Below are 16,687 nucleotides of genomic sequence, written 5' to 3' on the forward strand. Positions count from 1 at the left end.
TTCATTTAGGTTTTCTAATTTGTCGTCATGTGATTGTTCCCAATATTTCATTATAATCCCTTTTTTTTTCATTCAATGTTGATGAAAGAAGTCAGACACATGGGAATGTTTTCTGCATGATCCAAATAGAAAAACATTGGTCTAGGTCATAGGAGTCAGGACAGTAGCTTCCCTTGAGGGAATGGAGATTAGAAGTCATGAGGGGACTTCTGGGTCCTGCTAATCCTCTGAATTTTATTTTTTTTACTTCTTGTTTTGAGGTAATTTTTTTTTTTTTTTTTTTTTTTACAGAGACAGAGAGAGTCAGAGATAGGGACAGACTGACAGGAATGGAGAGAGATGAGAAACATCAAACATCAATTTTTTGTTGCGACGCCTTAGTTGTTCATTGATTGCTTTCTCATATGTGCCTTGACCATGGGCCTTCAGCAGATTGAGTAACCCCTTGCTCGAGCCAGCGATCCTGGATCCAAGCTGGTGAGCTTTGCTCAAACCAGATGAGCCCACGCTCAAGCTGGTGACCTTGGTGTCTCGAACCTGGGTCCTCCAGCATCCTAAGCCGATGCTCTATCCACTGCGCCACCGCCTGGTCAGGTAAGGTAATTTCAAACTTATAGCAATCTTGCAAAAATAGTAAAACTCCTGCATTTCCATAACCCTCATTCATTGTTAACATTTTGTCACATTAAAAAAGAAAAATTATTCTTTCCTTCCGGACAAAGGATCTAGGTCCATGCAGCAGAGAGATGTAGCATCTTTGGGGCTGTAACTTCCTGGAACTCAGAGGAAAAGAATGCAAGGAGAGGGTCCCCTTCCTTCATGGTAGGTCCTAGAGGACCCTTCCCCAAGCAGGCAGCCATTGACCACGAGGATAGTATTAGTTTAGGTCATCCTCCTGCCTGAAGGCTCCTGGGCGTCTCATGTGCCCTTAGTTTCCTTCCATGCCTCTGTAGTTCCCCCCTGCGCCCGGATCACCAGGCATCAGGTAAACAAATCACAAGAAAATGAGGGTCAGGAGGCACTATGGAAAGAACTTTGGACTTGGGGATGTATCTATGGGTTTATTTTTCTCTCCTCCTTCTACCCCATTTCTCATCCTTGTTTGTTTCCCTGTAGGATGTCATCTCTTCGCTTAGCTTCAACCACCATCTTTTGTTCTAGGGACTATGAATTGGGGTTTCCCTGGGCCAGCATGTCACTTCTCCAGCTCAGACTTCCCCATCTGTGAAATGAGCAGTGGCCACCCAAGCCCTTTCAACCCCAAAGGGCTGTTGGAAGGACCACTGGAGCAGAGAAAAAGAAAGTCTTTGATCCATGAATAACTGTGTTGTGGCAAGGATTACTAATCGCCATTTCACAGATTGGACCCTGAGCCCCAGGGACACGAGGCTTTGTAGCCTAGCTCTCGCTGCCAGTGGCCAGTGGCGCCGTGCCAGCGTCCCAACCTCTGAAACTTGGGGTAAAAGCCACACTGGTCACACTCTACGGGCTCGAAGGTGTGTTTTCTTTTCATGGCACACCGGAAAAACCAAACTGGAAACCCAGGAGACGTATCACATGGCAGAAGGGATCCGTGGAATGTGTAGGATTTTTTGATCCTAAGGGATTTTTTCCTGGAAAAAAACAATTAAGTTTTATAATGGGATTTGCTCTCTGAATCCAGGACAGAGCAAACTCCTCATTCAGAATAGTATGCTAGAGAATGAATCATCTTTGTTGGTCAAGTAAGTTTGTAAATATGATATTTATGTTTGCTCACTTATAGTTTGCATTGGGTGTGGGGACAGGCTGTGTAAGCATCCAGAGTCATTATAGCCGCCTAAGGCTTAGTTACAAAACTAAGCTTTTCCCCACACCCTTGGCTCTTGCCTGATGTGGGGTGGTACACTCTCATGAGGAATCCCATTATGTCTCAAATAAGTGACTTTATATCAGAGACTTTCTTGTTTGTATACTGGATTAAAGGCTTTGATATCTACAGTATAAAATGGGGCAGAGGAGCCCATGCAGAAGAGAGCAGAGAAAGGCCACGTGGAGGAGAGGAGAAGCAGCTAAGATGGCAGAGTGTTGAAGGAGAAGCCAGTTTGTGCAGAGAGAAGGAGATGGGGAACAGAGGTGAATAAGGCTGGTGAGGTACAAACCTTTGAACCTAAGAAAACTCAGATTAAGTCAGTGGCTTTGGGAGCCCTGAAAGGAAAGGGAAGTGTTTTCCCACTGTGTGTATTTCTTGCCTGCCAGGTGCAAGCTAAGATTAAACCTAATGGCCCACCAGTTCTTGGCTCCATTGTTTTATTACCATCTGTTCGAATCAAATGCAAACCTGCATGGGTCAGGCGGCTATGATGGTGGCCGTGGCTACTGACCTTACAATCTTCTACTTGCCTGGACGCTGCTCCTCGGAGGATTTCCATTATTTGCAAAGACTGTCTGGCTCTCCATCAAGCTCTTTCCTCTTCTTGGACACTCAGTGAGGCAATGTCTCCCAGCCTCCTCTATAGTTAGGGAAAGCCAGGTGTCTAATTTGGTCAATGAAATGTGAGCAGAGGTCATGCCCCTGAATTTCAGACCTGAACCATAAAAGCCTCTCATGCTCCATGCCCCATTCTGTTTCCCTTCCTTAGCTGCATGTAGATGAGCATGGTGACCTGTTAACGCTGCAGAGCAGCAGGTGGGAGGAGTCTGGGTCCCTGCACTACTCCTGGTAGAAAAACTGCCCTTAACCAGAAACACCCATTGTGGACTTCATGTGGTGAGAAATAAACTTGTATCATGTTTGAGCTTGTTGGAGGCTTATTCATGACAGCATCTAGTTAGCTTACCTGACTTTACCTGTTTTTTCGTTTCTTAACTACAAAAGACATTTTATCTCCTTCGTGAGTTTAATAATTTTTCCAAACCCACAGAAACCCAAAATATTTTCTTACATCTCTGTCGATACATTAGAATACAATGTGCTCTGTGTTCCATCCTCCCCCCACCCCCAGTGGTTCTTCCTGTCATGACTTTATCATCACTGGAAATTCCAAATGAATCTTTGGAATCAGAGTGGGAGTGGAGAAGCCAGGAGCAGAGGAATCAGAGACAGCAAATATAGACAATCCTTTTGAGTTTTACTGTAAAGGTGCAGTATGGGAGGTAGATGGGGGGTCAAGGCACAGTTTTCTTAAGATGGGAGAAAGAACAGTCTATCGCAGGCAGATAAGAATGACACAGTAGCGGGGGACACTGATGAGGCAGGAAAGAAACAGGAGAACTGAGGGGTGATTGCCGTTAGTAGGAGAGGGGTTTAGTCAGGAGCGAGAAAAAGGCATGTCACGGGTAGATGCGGTGGGTGTGGGTGGGTGTGCTCTTCCGAAAATTTCTGTTTTTTTTCAGAGAAATAGGAATCAGGGTCATCAGTTGAGAATGATGATCAGGGAGCAGGGGATGAAGGTTTGAGTCGACGGAAGGAAGAGTGAGACTGTCTAGGAGAATGGGAGAGCAAATAGCCAGGGAAGTGTAGCAGGATTCCAGGCAGCCCGGACGGACCAGGGGAGGTTAGAGGTCTTGAGTTTTCAGTTAATTCTTCTCTCCAGCCATGTTCACCTGATGTCAGTGCAGTGAGGGAGGAGTTGGGCTTCACCCCAATTGTGGTTTTAGGAGGAGGTAACAAGAAGAGGGGAGTGGATGTTACTTGGGTAAGAGTTGAGGGTCTAGGCTAGGGGTGGCCAACAGTTTTTGCCCCCGGGCCCGATTAGAAAGAAAACTTTTTTCACAGGCCGGATGAAATATTAAAATAAAAAAATGTTAAATACAAAAACGATTCATTTAAGTAAACAAAATTCTATTATGTAATTTGTTTATGAATAAATGTAAGTAATTTAGTACAACAAATTAACAAAAAACCTAATGTGACGTGTTGAGGCGCTTTGTATCACCTATTATTTTTTTAATATCTGGCTCTGTACTTGTAGTAGCTATTCTTAACACAGCTTCCAAATGTAAATCATTCAATCTTGATCTTGTTTTATTTAGATTCATTAAAGAAAAAGTTTGTTCACAAATATAAGTTGAGCTGAAGATGACTGAAGATATCATAGTTTATGTATAATAATTTACAAGTACCACTTATTTCATTTCCACAGTGTGTCATGCAGAGAATATTAAAAATTTAATTGCGGGCCACATAAACTCATTACCCTGGCCGGATCTGACCCGCAGGCTGTATGTTGGCCATGCCTAGTCTAGGCAGACAATGTGTGTAATAAGAGACCATGCAAGTATGCAAGTTGAGGTGAGTAAGGAGAGACGTAAGGACCTGAGGGAGGAGCAAGAGACAGGGAAAGGGGACGGGATCAGTCTGGTGGGTGGAAGAACTTTGGGATGGATACTTGAGATAAAGAGCTGAGCAGATATAAGGTGGTGGTTGGAAAGGGGATGTTGGAAACTGAGATTATGCAAGTGTAGTTACTGATGATGAGGTGGTCAAGGATGTGGCCTTGGGCATGAGGGGCTGAGGTAGGTGGAGGATAAGGTCACCGGAGCAGAGAAGGTCATGGAACCAAGAGGTGGTGATCGATGTCACCATGATTATGACAAAATCACACTGGAAAGTATGACTATGAGCTGGGAGCTAAAATTGTCACCCAGAGAAGGATGACACTGGGGTGTGTCTAGATAGTGGCCACAGGAGTGGGTAATGGATGGTCAACTCTGGGGATAGAACAGCCTCTGCTAAGAAGCTTCAGGGAAGCAAGGTCCTCAGGGGAGAACCAAGTTCAGATCAAAAAGATGGAGGGAACAGGAAGACTCAGACGAGGATGTCCATTCATTACAGAACTCTCAGTACCAGTGATCATCGGGAAACAGCCTAAATGCCCACTCCAGGGGGATGGATGCATAAACAATAGATTAGTCCAAAGTGGAGTTTGTTACAAACAGTAGTGAACATGAATGTACTAACTCCACGTGGAGCAAAATGGAGGAAAAGCTCACAAACAAATTTGAGTGAAATAAGCCTGCTGTGAAAGGTTACACTCAGTATGATGCTACTCATGAAAAATGTTAAGAACCACCAAGCAATACTATGTTTTATTATAGGCTGTAAAAGGATAATGGCGTCCTTGGGAAGAACCCTGGGCAACTTTAGGATGTTGGTTTTGTGGTTGCCTGTGGAGAGAGATTTTACTTCTTCATAAAGAAAGAAAGAGAAATGAACCAAAACATAGCAAAATATCAATTGCTGTTAAATCTGGGTTGTAGATCCCAAGATTTTGTGTTTCTGTATGTTTGAAAGATTTCCTTTGAAATTTTACAATGGAACCTGGGGGGATTATTACAAAGTACAGTCATCAAGATAGTGTGGTACTGGTTGGTGTAAGGATGGACATACAGACCAATGGAATAGAATTGAGGGCCCAGAAATGAATGTATACTTTTAGAGGCAATTGGTTTTTGACAAGGGTTCTGAGACAATTCAATGGGAAAAGAAGGATCTTTCAACAAGTAATGCCGGGACAATGAGATAGCTACATACAAAAGAATGAAGTTAGACACCTACACCACATCATATACAAAAATCAACTCAAAATGGATTAAAGACTGAACTGTAAGAGCTAATGCTATAAAACTTTTAAAAGAAAATGTAAAGCTAAATCTTCATGCCCTTGTATTAGGAAGTGGTTTCTTAGGTATGATGCCTACACCAGTAACCAAAGAAACAATAGATAAATTGGACATCAAAATGAAAACTTCTGTGCTCCAAAGGGCACAACCACTAAAGTGAAAAGACAAGCCAAAGAATAGGAGAAAGTAAGGATCTAATATCAAGATACATAAAGAACTGTTGCAACAGAATAACCACAAAAAATAAAAAAACCCCAATTTAAAAATAGGCAAGGGCTATGAATTGACATTTTTCCAAAGAAGATAGACAAATGACCAATAAGCACATGACAAGATGCTCAACACCCTTAGTCATTAAGAAAAAGCAAATCAAACCGCAATGGCCTACCACTTGACACCCACTAGGATGGCTAGTATCAACAGGATGGATAGTAACAGGGCTGGTGGGGGAAAAATGGAGAAATTGGAACTCCCATTCATTGCTGGTGGTAATGTAAAATGTTAGAGCCAAATTGCAAACAGTCTGGTAGGTCTTCAAAGAGTTAAACACAGAGTTACCATACGGCCCAGCAATTCCATTCCTACTTGTACATCCCAAAGAGTTGAAAACAGATGTTCACACAAAAGCTTATAGACACTGGTTCATGGCAACATTTTTAGTAATAGCCAAAAAGTGGGAACAATCCAAAAATCCATCAGCTGATGAACAGATAAACAGAATAATATGGTCTATCCACAAGGAAATACTGTTCAGCCATAAAAAATACAGCATAGGCCTGACCTGTGGTGGCGCAGTGGATAAAACGTCAACCTAGAAACGCTGAGGTTGCCGGTTCAAAACCCTGGGCTTGCCTGGTCAAGGCACATATGGGAGTTGATGCTTCCTGCTCCTCCTCCTCTTCTCTCTCTCTCTCTCTCTCTCTCTCTCTCTCTCTCTCCTCTCTATAATGAATAAATAAAATCTAAAAAAAAAAGGTTTAAAAAAATACAGCATAGATGTGACTAGAAAACTTAGGCTAAGCAAAAGACAAAAAGACACAGATTGCATGATTATATGAAGTGTCCTTAAAAGGCAACCTCATCGAAACAGAAAGTGGATTAGTGGTTGTCAGGGATTAGAAATAGGAAAATCAGGAGTGACTGCTGATAGGAATGGCGTTTCTTTTGAGGGTGATGAAAATATTTTGGAATGAGCCATGATGGTTATATGACTTGTGAATACATTAAAAAAACAACACAACACTGAATTATACCCTTTAAAAGGATGATTTTTATAGCATGGGAATTATATTTCAATGTAAAAACCAAAAGACCTGGGGTCGAATACAGAGTCCTTCACTGTGGCCCCAGCAGATGGCTTCCCTTCGCTGAGCCTCGGTTCCTCATCCTAGGGGACAGCAACTCAGGCTGAACCGGCTGAGATGGACGCCACGCTTGGCTTGCTGTTCTCACTGGTGCCTCTGCTCCTGACCTGACCGCGGCTGCAGGCAGGGGGCTGCTAGAGTGCAGCAGGGCTCTGGTGTCAGATCTGAGCACAAATTCAAGTCCCACCAACTGCCGACTGTCACTCTTTCTCAGTCTCACTTTCCTTGTCTGAGAAATGGGGACGAAAATGGCGGGATCCTCTAAGTGTTGCTGTGGGGAAATGATGAGACGGTGAACGTGAAATACAAGACACAGTAAGTCTGGCACTCAGTAAGTACCAGTTGGTTGTCTTCTTCACCATCACCATCACCAGCATCATCACCATCATCATTATTGTAGTGGTTGTCATTGTGGCTATTTAGCCCCCCAATGTTTTAGTTCTTCCTCGCCACCCCTTTCTTTCCATCCATCCCAGGATTTCCCAATTGCCTCACAGTCTAGTTGTCTGGCTCAGTGGTGGTCTGGACTCAGCTTCAAAGACCTTGCCTCCCAGCCAGCTCTGGACTCACTCTTAGCTCAGGAGAGGCCAGACTTGCCAGCCCACCATATCAGCCCTCATATAAATGCGTTCATCCTTCTTTCTGGCCCCTGGGGCTAGATGGGGTGCTGGTCTCCTTCAACCCAAGGAGACAGATGGCAGGATCCCCCCCGGGAGGTGTCGGGTAAGGCTCACAGAGAGCCACTCAGAAATCAGGAGCCCTACATGAAGCCTGTTCCTGACCCCCCTCATTTGCCTAAAAGAGGAAGTTTGGGGCAACCATTCTTGGCAGGGACTTTCTCTTTGCAAAAGCCCAGCCACTTGATTTCTAGGAATGTGTTCACCAGATGCAGTACCTCTAGTGACTGTGCTCAAGGAAGGTTATTTACTGGACTGAACAGTCTGGGAAAACCCAAAGTGTCCATCAGTAGGGGACGGGCTATGCACATTTTGGTCCACCCATACATAGAAAAGCACACGGCCATTGGAAAGAACGAGGTGGACGTAAATGTACCATAGGGAACTGATTCCAAGATGAAAAAAGCAAGGTACAAAACAAGTATTTTTGTATTAACTATGTGCTACCCTACTCCCTTCCTCTCTCCCTTCCTCTCTTCCAGATCTTTCAAAGGAATGCCTTTACAGGGGTGCTTGCATGTGCACAGATGGCTTATGAAGGACAACAAAAAATCATTAGCCCTTGCCGGTTGGCTCAGTGGTAGAGCATCGGCCTGATGTGTGGATGCCCTGGGCTTAATTTCTGGTAAGGCACATAGGAGAGAATCGACCATCTGCTTCTCCACCTCTCCCCCTCCCCCTTCTCTCTCTGTTTCTCTCTCTTTCTCTCTCTCTCCTTCCTGCAGCCATGGCTTGATTGGTTAGAGTGCATCGGCTCCATGGACCTCTGCCTCAGGTGCTAAAAATAGCTCAGTTACAAGCATGGCCCCAGACAGGGGTTGCTGGGTTGATCCTGGTTGGGGCACATGAGGAAGTCTGTCTCTCTATCTCCCCTCCTCTCACTTGGAAAAGAAGGAAAAAAAAAAAGAAAGGAATCATTAAGCCTGTTTGTCTCTGCGACAGGGAAATGAAACATGGGGGTGGTGGTGATGGGTCAGAGGGGGGACAAGTACTTTCCAGTCAACCCCTCTTTGTTCTGCATAAGTTTAAAATTGTATCCTTTTGAATAGGTCAATTATGGACAAAGAAAAACATTTCAGATTATACTGAAGGGTATTTATTTGGTGGGGAGTACATCTCTCCTGCTCTGGTCACTTGTCCCCACCTTCTATCTCGGTTCCCTTCTCAAGGGCTACTAATGTGATCACTTGTGTATCTTTCAAGATATACACTATGCATTTGTGTAATTACATGTTTATCTGTAATCAGATATATTTTGTTGTGGTAAAATATACCTGACATAAAGTTTACCATTTTAACTATTTTTAACATACCCTTCACTGGCATTAAGCACCACCTTCCGCCGTCTCCAGAACTTTTTCATCCTCCCAAACCGAAACCGTGTCCCCATTAAATATAACTCTCCAGCCCCTCCCCCAGCCCCCAGCAGCCACCATTCTTTCTGTCAATGGATTTGATGGCTCTGGGTGCCTATGTAGGTGTAATCATACAGTATCTGTCTCTGTGTCTGACATTTTATGTAGCATGTGGTCTCAAGTTTCATCCACGTTGTCGCCTGTGTCAAATTTTCTTCCTTTCTCAAGCTGAATAATAGTCCACTGCATGGATTCACCATATTTTGTTTAGTCATCTGCCCATGGACATTTGGGTTGTTTCCACCTTTATATATTTTCAATAAACAAAAATGAATTTAAATAAAAGAAGAAGGAAGTTTGGGGGGAGAAGTTTTGCACTGGGAGGTCCCCTCGCATTGCAGCGAGTACTGAACGGCAGGGACCAAGCCACCGCATCACTACCACAAGCGGCACACCCCCTCACCCGCACCTGCGGGGGCTCCCCGCCTTCAGCCCGAGAGGAATTCCCCTTTCCTTCCTCTGAAAGCCGGCCCTGCACCCTGCCGGGGAGCTCAGGGCTCCCTGAATGCTGTACCTGCCTCTAGTCCAGCTCCAGGGAAGCCAGAGGCCCTAGGGGAGCAGAGGGCGGCTGGTTACCGGTGTGACTCGCCCTCCTTCTACCCCGGGGAGGGGGGAGGGGTGAAGGGTGGAAGAAGCTGAGCCAGCAGGAAGGGCAGGCCCTGCGAGTCCCTGGGGACACAGGTGCTCTCCGCGGGGGAGCCCCTGAGCCTACCCCATGGCAGGGCCCCAGCCCTGGAGGGCCCCATGTAAGAAAACCCCCATTTCAGATGAAGAGCCACCAGATCAATTCTCTGTCTCTCAGTTGCAATCCTCCAAGCACAACCCGTCTTTCAAGGATGTCTTCCACATTTAAAAAATATTTCTTTTTTTCTCCTCAGGTTTTTGCTATGAAACATATGAAATGTTCAGGGAAGCTGAGTGGTTAGTTCAGTGATGGCCAGAATATCCACCAGCAGCTGCAACAGTGTTAACACTTTCTCATGTTTGTTTTGTCTGTCCCTTTCTCTCTTTGGGAAATTAATATACTTACAAACATATGTACATATATATGCATGCATACATATACGTGCATATGCACATATACACATACACATAAACACACTTATCTGTATATGCACACACATTCCTTTGAATATGAACTCTTTGAAAGTAAGGGCATCCTGACCTTCACACTTAAATATTTTAGTATGCATCCATTAAGAGCAAGGGCATTTTCCTGCATACTCTCTGTGTATTACATCTAAGAAAACCAACAAAAAAGCTCTATTGTCATCTAATATTTAAATTTTCCTACTTGTCTCCAAAAGGTCTTTTACAGGTGTTTTTCAAAACTAGGATTCAGAGTCTACTTACTACACTTTTTTGGCTGTCTCGTAAATGTCTTTTCATCTTAAATGTTCTTAACCAATTTTTTTTTTTTTACACAACATGGTCTTTTTTGTTGATCCTGAGACAGTCAGTTGTCTTATTGAAGTTCTGGAAGGTTCTACCTTCTAGAATTATCTGGTTGTTTTCTGGGAGGATCATTCATCTTTTTCTTCTATCCCCTGTATTTCTTATAAACGAAAAGTTATAGACCTGATTAGATTCTAGGTAATGCTTTTTATTTTCCTTTTTTTTTTTAAAAAAAAAAAAAAGACTTTGGGGGAGTAGGGTTAGGTTCACAGAAAAATGAGAGAAATGTACAGAGACTTCCCGTGTACTCCCTGCCTCTGACATGCGTGGTCTCCCCCTGTATCAATGTGTCTCCAGAGTTTCGCCTTTTCCTGAATGTCATATAGTTGGAATCATACAGTACACACGTAGCCTTTTCAGACTGGCTTCTGTCACTTAGTCATATGTAGTTAAGTTTCCTCCGTGTCTTTTAGGGCTCTAGAACTCATTTCTTATTAGCATTAAATCATAATTCCCTCATCTGAGTGCACCTCAGATGCTTTATCCATTCACCTGTGAAGGACATCTTGGTTGCTTCTAAGTTTTGACAATTATAAGTAGAACTGCTATCATGTAGGTTTTGGTGTGGACATAAAATTTCACCTCCTCTGGCTAAATGCTGTGGGAAGTGATCTCTGGATTTTATGGTAACAATATGTTCAGTTTTGTAAGAAACCACCAAACTGTCTCCCGAAGTGGCTGCACCCTTCGCATCCCCACCAGCGGTGAATGAGCGTTCCCGTTGCTCCACATCCTCACCGGCATTTGGTGTTGTCTGTGCTCCCAATTTTGGCCATTCTGATATATGTGTAGTGGTGTCTCACTGTCATTTTAATTTGCATTTCCCTAATGACAGATGATGTGGAGCATCTTTTCACATGCTTTTGTTTTCTTTTTCACTGGAGAAATAGACAAAAAAAATTTACCAACTTTAAGTGCACAGTTCTGTGGCATTCAATACGCTCACGTTCTTGGGCAACCATCACCACAATCCAGCTCCAGAATTTGTTCATCTTCCCAAATTGAAGCTCTATATCCGTCAAATGATAACTCTTCCTTCTCTCCTCTCCCTAGCCCCCACCAACCACCGTTCTGCTGTCTCTATGAATTTGATGACTCTAGGAGCCTCACGGAAGTGGGTTTGTACGGGGCTGTCCTGCTGTGACTGGCTTTGGGTGACACCTCTGACGAGAGGTTTTCCCAGGGGATGCTGTGTCCTTGTGTGCATATCCATCAGGCGGCTCCATTCTGCCTGCCCCCTCTCCCACTAGGCTGCCCCCTGCTCTCCACCCCCTCCCCCGCCCCAGCTCAGCCCTCTCACCCTGCTAGGTAGGGCCTCTGCACTTGCCCTGTCCTCCCTGGCGGACCCCATAGTATTTTCTGGATTTTGGCTTCAAGGTCACCCCCTCACAGACGCTCTCCTGGATACCCACGACCACTTCCCTATAGTCACCGTGTTTCTGTTCCATTTTCTTCACGGCAGTCACCACAACCTGATGTCACCATGTTTGGCATTTGTTCGTCTGTTTATCTCCAGAGTAAACTGCACGAGAGCAGGGTCCTGTTCACTGCCGTGACCCCGGATCCTGGCAGCGCATTTGGCACCTGGCAGGGGCTTGAATTCGTTTCCTGTTGCTGCTGCAACAAATGACCACATAACTAGTGGCTTAAAAACAACACACTTGGGTTAGTTAGCACTTGGGTTAGTTAGCTCCCCGGGCGGGAAGCCAGAAGTCCTGAATCAGCGTCAGCGAGCTGAGACCGGGGTGGCGGCAGGGCTGGGCTCCTGGAGGCTCCAGGGGAGAATGTCTCCTCGCCTTTTGCTTCTAGAGGCTCCTGAATGCCTGGGCTCACAGTCTCGCATCACTTGGACTTCTGTTTCTGTCATCCCGTCTCCTGAGTCTGACCCACTGCTGTCCTCTTCTAACGACCCTGTGATTACAGGGGGCCGTCCAGATCACCCAAGAACTCTATGTAACTCACCTTAAACACATCTGCAAAGCCTTTTTGAAATATAAGGTCACATATTCAGGGGCTTGGGGAATTAGGAAGTGAACATTTTCTTGGGCGGGCTGTTATTCTATCTACTAAAAGTCTCCATAAGTATTTGTGGTTTCTTTCCTCTGTAAAACAAGAACAGGTCCTTCCTTTATTGTCATGGAGAAAACACATCACATTGTTTTGTTGTTGTTCTGCTGATGCTATAAATTCAGTACCAATTCTCCAGCCGCATCAGTCATGAGCATAAAGTCTATCACATAACCTCGTCTCTCTCACCATGGAAGGCTTAAACAATCATGGGTGCTCCTAGAATAACGTGCTTCCTCAGATGGGACAACTGAGCACCCGTCTCCCTCCGCGTCACGGGACTTCTTCAGCATGTTAGAGCACGGAGGATGAGTCTAGCCTCACAACCAAGTTAGAGCGAGGACAATGGCTACATAATACACATGCTCTATTTTTAAAAAAGTTCTGATTCTCAGGCAACTGTTCTCTTGTAATTACTTTACAGTTTCTAAAAAGCGTTTATTTTCCAAAGTTGGAAAAACTTAAGATGAGCATGTGAATGAATGAAGGGAGGTAAACAAAAAATAAAATGAAAAGAGATGAGGTCTGCTAGGGGAGCAGCCAGATAAGAAAATCAGAAAAGGAACAAGGATTTAAAGTGTATTCCAGCTATAATGCAGGCTATTCTGACTTGATGGTAGAGTAGCATGGCATACTTCTTTATTTATTTATTTTTTTCTTAATAATTTTATTTTTTAATGGGGCGACATCAATAAATCAGGATACATATATTCAAAGATCAACAAGTCCAGGTTATCTTGTCTTTCAATTATGTTGCATACCCATCACCCAAAGTCAGATTGTCCTCTGTCATCTTCTATCTAGTTTTCTTTGTGCCCCTCCCCCTCCCCCTTTCCTTCTCCCTTTCCCCCCTCCCCCCGTAACCACCACATTCTTATCAATGTCTCTTAGTTTCATTTTTATGTCCCACCTACGTATGGAATAATGCAGTTCCTGTTTTTTTCTGATTTACTTATTTCACTTTGTATAATGTTATCAAGATCCCACCATTTTGCTGTAAATGATCCGATGTCATCATTTCTTATGGCTGAGTAGTATTCCATAGTGTATATGTGCCACATCTTCTTTATCCAGTCATCTATTGATGGGCTTTTTGGTTGTTTCCATGTCCTGGCCACTGTGAACAATGCTGCAATAAACATGGGGCTGTATGTGTCTTTATGTATCAATGTTTCTGAGTTTTTGGGGTATATACCCAGTAGAGGGATTGCTGGGTCATAAGGTAGTTCTATTTTCAGTTTTTTGAGGAACCACCATACTTTCTTCCATAATGGTTGTACTACTTTACATTCCCACCAACAGTGTATGAGGGTTCCTTTTTCTCCACAGCCTCTCCAGCATTTGCTATTACCTGTCTTGCTAATAACAGCTAATCGAACAGGTGTGAGGTGGTATCTCATTGCCGTTTTGAGCACGGCATACTTCTGAGCCAATTCCCAAGACATTCTGTTGTATTTATCACTGTCTGTTTTATATATCTGTGCCATCTCTGGCACTAGCAGTCATCTGAGTTTGGGTCACAAAGCACTGAACAGATGGATAATTGAACTTTAGAAATCATTAAAGCAACCCTGGCTCAGTGGTAGAGCATTGGCCCGGCGTGTGGAAGTCCTGGGTTTGATTCCTGGTCAGGACACACAAGAGAAGCAACCATCTGCTTCTCCACTCATCTCCCTTCTCTCTCTCTCTCTTTCTCCCTTCTCTCTCTTCCCCTCCCATTGCCATTGGTTTGAGCAAGTTGGCTGGGTGCTGAGGATGGCTCCATGGCCTCCCCTTCAGCACTAAAATAGTTTGGTTGTCAAGCAACGGAGCAGCGGCCTTAGATGGGAAGAGCATCTCCAGGTAGAGGGCTTGCCAGGTGGGTCCTGGTTGAGGTGCATACAGGAGTCTGTCTCTGCCTCCACACCTCTCACTTAAAAAAAAAAAAAGAAATCGTTAAAGCAGTAGACCACTGTGATCTTAGAATATCGAGACAAATGCTACCGTTACTGTTAATATGCAGATGATAAATTCTTGTTGTAATTGTAAATGCAAACTTAGGTGGTTTGAAAGGATAGTTGGTAGGAAAATAAATTGTCAAAAAGAATACACCACCTTGCCTGACCAGGCAGTGGTGCAGTGGATAGAGCATCGGACTGAGATGCGGAGGACTCAGGTTCGAGACCCCGAGGTCGCCAGCTTGAGCGTGGGTTCATCTGGCTTGAGCAAAGCTTACCAGCTTGGATCCAAGGTCACTGGCTTGAGCAAGGGGTTACTTGGTCTGCTGAAGGCCCGTGGTCAAGGCACATATGAGAAAGCAATCAATGAACAAATAAAGTGCCACAACGAAAAATTGATGATTCTCATCTCTCTCCCTTCCTGTTTGTCTGTCCCTATCTATCCCTCTCTCTGACTCTTTCTCTGTCTTTGTCAAAAGAAAAAGAATACACCACCTACACCACCTTTAGATGGGCTGTTATTAGGTCCAGTAGTTGTGGCTTGCCAATGAGACATATCAACCCTGACTGGACCTGAAGAACATTGCAGTGGAAGGTCACAGGCCAAAGCACTGAGTTCCTCAATAATCTGTTTAGCGCCATAGTCTATGCTCGGCGCCTGGCTCCTCACTATCTCCGTGTGTGCTCAAAGGTCCGATCAAAACTCTTGATTGTCCTGGCGGCAGGAAGAACTATCTCTTCGTCTCATACTGGCTCTGCCAGACACCTAGAAGGTGACATTTCCAATGGCTCTTGACGCACGAGTAGGAGTTTATGTGGTAGAGAAGTGGAAAGGGCATTCACAGCCGGGACAGGCCACAGAGCTCTTTGAGGAACTGTGAGGGGTGCGGTTGGAGACCAGCGGGGGCGGAAGCGTGTCTGCAAGAGGAGGCCTTGAAGGCCACAGCCAAGAGCTGTGGCTCTCCCTTCAGGTCATGAGACCACAGCAGGGTTTTGAAGCACGAGAGACAGGTGCCGCCTGGAGTCTGGGCTGCTCACTCCGGCCGCTGCCGTGTAGGGAGGGGACCGAGGGGCCAGCGTCGAGCCTGAGATGGAAGCGGCCTGGACTGGGCAGGGACAACGGGGACAGAGACAAGAGGACAGACCAAGAGAGGTTTAGGAAGTGGGACACAGTGAGAGGCTGGGAAGGAGCAGTGAGGAGGAGCCCAGGGGCCGCCGGGGAGGCAGACAGGAGAGGGGCACGTGTGTGGAAGCGCCTTGCAGCTGCTGCTGTTGCATGGACCACGAACTGGCCCAAGTCGGGGCTCGGTGAGAAACCTCAGAACTGGCTGGTGCTGCGGAGAAGCCAGCCCAGTGCATCCATAAGCAGTGGTGGGATTCAGCTGGTTTGCGCCGGTTCGACAGAACAAATACCTAATTTTTTGTTGAGTTCGGCAAACTGGTTGTTAAAATGGCACTTGTCATCAGGGTCCTCTCTAAGGTGGGCACCTGGGCAGCCGCCCAATGTGGAAATCACAAACTGACATTCCTTACTCTTTTTTACTATTTATCTGCGCAACAGCGTCCTCTAAGTGCCGTAGTCACGGTCATTCCGTCCACAGGTGAAAAAAATTGCAAGCAAGGATGCCAATCAAGAAGCAATATGAAAATATCTTAAAGAATAGTTTTATTGTTTTTTTTTTGGTCAGGTATTATTTAATATTTTTTATTAATATTTTAAAACTCTTTCTTATAACAATCTAGTTTTGTGTCCGTCTTTTATTGTTATTAAGTATTAAATGCATGAAATAATAAACTACTTTTCGGTATATCATTTTTTTATACTTAAAACGGTCATTAGAGCAGAGAACCAGTTGTTAAATTATTTGAACCCCATCAGTGTTCATAAGCATCGCCCCTGGAAGAGAGACCGGTCATGGCTGTCAAGGGTATAAGATGGGTCTCGATTCCAGCTGAGGGTCTGGGGTTATTTAGCACCTGTCCACATTCTCACTTGATTTGCTGACCAACATGGAGGTGACAAGGTAGGGCTGTGAAACCATCTTCCCCATGTTCAGAGACATCCAGCAGCATGGCCACAGACAGGTGCGCGGGAGTGCAGGCCTCCAAGAGGCCCGGCTCGAGGGGGATTTCGCAAGTCTCTTGAGACTCAGAAGGAAGGATGGTGG

The 16,687-nt window shown here is 44.9% G+C and overlaps 1 pseudogene; it reads right to left on the reverse strand.

Moving 5' to 3' along the window:
* Positions 1-9,580: 9,580 nt before the first annotated feature.
* LOC136313571 (ubiquitin-conjugating enzyme E2 D3-like) lies at positions 9,581-15,147 on the reverse strand (annotated as a pseudogene).
* Between the last annotated feature and the right edge of the window lie 1,540 nt (positions 15,148-16,687).

This window comes from Saccopteryx bilineata, chromosome 9 (assembly GCF_036850765.1).
Source record: "Saccopteryx bilineata isolate mSacBil1 chromosome 9, mSacBil1_pri_phased_curated, whole genome shotgun sequence".
Lineage (NCBI taxonomy): Eukaryota > Metazoa > Chordata > Mammalia > Chiroptera > Emballonuridae > Saccopteryx > Saccopteryx bilineata.